The 2,980-nt window shown below is 41.9% G+C and overlaps 1 non-coding gene across 1 annotated transcript; it reads right to left on the bottom strand.

Moving 5' to 3' along the window:
- Positions 1 to 1,753: 1,753 nt before the first annotated feature.
- On the bottom strand, positions 1,754 to 1,952 carry LOC145359976 (U2 spliceosomal RNA). Its single transcript, XR_013889657.1, has one exon. It is a non-coding gene; the product is annotated as a U2 spliceosomal RNA (small nuclear RNA).
- Between the last annotated feature and the right edge of the window lie 1,028 nt (positions 1,953 to 2,980).

Genomic DNA, 2,980 nt, shown 5'->3' with positions numbered 1-2,980 from the left:
ATTTCCTTCATGTTTTAACTAATGAAGTGTGATGTTCCCGGTAAATATAATGCAAATTACGCTTCCTTAGCGATGATCAAGAAATGTTAAATTTAATCTAATTTGCATATTCACATCTCAGATATTTTTGTGATAGTAAACGGCACAAATAAACATTGTTTAAATTCTGAATATTTAGTCAAAACCTTGCTCTGAATGTTATTATGATGTGGAGATGCCAGTGTTGGACTGGGGTGGGCACAAGTAAGAAGTCTCACAACATCAGGTTAAAGTCCAACAAGTTTATGTGGTAGCATGAGCTTTCAGAGTGTAGCTCCTTCATCAGGTCAGTGGCCACGCTCCAATAGCTCAGGATTCCAAATAAACTTGTTGGACGATAACCTGATGTTGTGAGACTTCTTACTGTGAATATTATCGCTTTCAGAATTCACCTTTCTTTCGATTTCTTGCACAAGGATTTACATGTTATGTCATTTTGATCTTTAAACAAATAAGGAACCATGGCCAGACTTCTTCAATGTCATATACCCAACCTCGGCTGCAAGCAAGAATGGAGAATTTGGTGTCAAATTTCCATTCACTGCAGCAGGACTCGGGAATCCAGGCTGTGGGCAAGATCTGAGAATTCCAGACCAAATCCAAATACCTCATATCGTATGATAGAATCCCTACAGTGCAGAAAGAGGCCGTTCAGCCCATCGCGTCTGTACCATCCACAGTCTCACCCAGGTCGCATTTCTGTAACCCTACAAATTTAGCCTGCTAACCCCCTTGACACTAGAGTCAATTTCGCATGGTCAATCAACCTAACCCACACATCTTTGGACTGTGGGTGGAAACCGGAGCACCCAGAGGAAACCCACACAGAAATGGGGAGAATGTGCAAACTCCACACAGACAGAGGTGTGAAGCTGGAATTGAGCCCGGGTCCCTGGCACTGTGAGGTAGCAGAGTTAACCACCGTGCTACCCTGCAGCAATTGAATTGCCTCTTGCTCCCCTAAAGGTTGTAGTCATTAACAGTTCTCCATCAATAGGCCTGTCCACTGTACTCTGATGGTCAGGTCTGCTGTCAATCGTAACATAAATTCTTAAGAGTTGTCAACCAACTGTGATATTTGTGTGAAGACAATAAACTCAATTCCCAGTGTAGCCGTCTGTGGCTGCTTGAGTAGGGTGGAATTGTTGGGAGGGAGGCCAGCTATGGATGAGAACATTAGGTGGGAGCATCATTCACCTGACGAAGGAGCAGCAAGCACTCCAAAAGCTAGTGGCTTTTCCTACCAAATAAACCTGTTGGACTTTAACCTGGTGTTGTGAGACTTCTTACTGAGAGCATCAGGCCAGGGGTGCAGGCACAGCAAAATGATGCAGACACTGACATAGAAATTGGCCTAAAAGCAAGGTATGTTGGGATTACCTCAGTCCAAAACAGTCTGCCTGGAGACAGGCCCTTTGCAAGATTTGAACTTAAACAATTGAAAACCAAAGATGCACCAGGACACATTAAATGTGTAAAAGGATAGTTAAACATTTCCTGAGAAACAAAGCACCACTAGATACATGGGACAGACACACATCAGTGAAACAAAAGACTCAATGTGTGTTAGAAGCTGAAACTAGTTATCTAGGTTTTTAATTGTTTTTATTCCAATTCAATCAAATCAAGTTCAATTCAGAGTCTCAACAAGTTGAGACATTCCTGATACCCACACCAAGCTGACAAGACATGGCTCTCACCTCCTGTCTTGGGCTTGATCTATATGATCCAAGCTGATTGGAGTAGGCATAGCTCCTCCTCCAAGGCTTGATCTCATTTGCATCTTAGCCAAAAGGCCGAGATGCCGCTTTTAAAAATTGCTTCAAATGAAGCTAAAATGTAACCTAATGACTTCAGCCAAGCACAGCATGTCAATACTACACTTGATCTTAGCCAAAAGGCCAAGATGCAATAACACAAACACAAAGGGTCCACCCATTGAAACCCATCAATAATGATGTGCAACCAATCAGACCTAATAGGCCAAATCCTTGGAAGATTCTGGAAGGTAGCCAGATAGATATAAAAAACCTATGCTGGAAGCAGTAAGAAGTCTCACAACACCAGGTTAAAGCCCAACAGGTTGATTTGGTAGTATGAATTTTCAGAGCCCTGCTGCTTTATCAGATAAGAGTTGTGTTCACAAACAGTGGACACATAGGCACAGACTCAATTTACAAGACAATGGTTGGAATGCAAGTCTTAACAGGTAATCAGAAGCATTTGAGAGGACCCACCTCCCAAGAGGTCCCAAAAGCGTGTCAGGACAAGGCAATGACAAGAGCCGCTCACCTCCAGACCAGAGAGAGAGAGAGAGAAACAAACTTGAGAGTTCAACGTACTGACGGGATCACGAGGATCCAGGGTAGTGTAAGAATTTCTAAATGATCAATTAGCTAAAGTGAGAGAGAATTGTTAAAGTTGTAAAACTTAGTCTTTTACTGCTTGGAATGAAGTTATTTACTATTGCTTCATGCGCACAGTCCTTTTGCCTGATATATGTAGAGGTGTTTGAGTAAAATCCATTATACACAGTGCTGGTTGAGTGAGTCCACAGGATATTCAAAATACCCTGGACAATACCAGACTTCTGAGAGAGACAGAGAGGCCTCAGATGGAAAGCACTGTTACTTTTCAAACCCAGATTGTACTACTGTATCAGTGGGTTTAATCATTTCCTTCCAAATTTTCTATTTTTTTTAATGTACAATATCTTTGTCCAGTTCTTCAAGTAATAAGTCTTGGCTCAGCGAAGAAATCAAAATTGCAGTCACAGGGATTTTCAAACAACGTCTGGAGAGATTTGGCTAATTCCCTTTTTTTTATCGTAAGCTTTTACTGAGTGCACATGTTGTTTCCATCAGCCTCCATCAGCTCCTATGGCCTGAGATAGCAAAGCTCCTCAAAACAATACCACCATCAGAAATACAACCTCTTCTTG

Source organism: Carcharhinus amblyrhynchos, chromosome 29, assembly GCF_965287045.1.
Source record: "Carcharhinus amblyrhynchos chromosome 29, sCarAmb.v2.hapA, whole genome shotgun sequence".
NCBI classification, from domain to species: Eukaryota; Metazoa; Chordata; class Chondrichthyes; order Carcharhiniformes; family Carcharhinidae; genus Carcharhinus; species Carcharhinus amblyrhynchos.
Note: the sequence above shows the minus strand (reverse complement) of the source record. Positions and strands in the feature narration are given on the sequence as shown.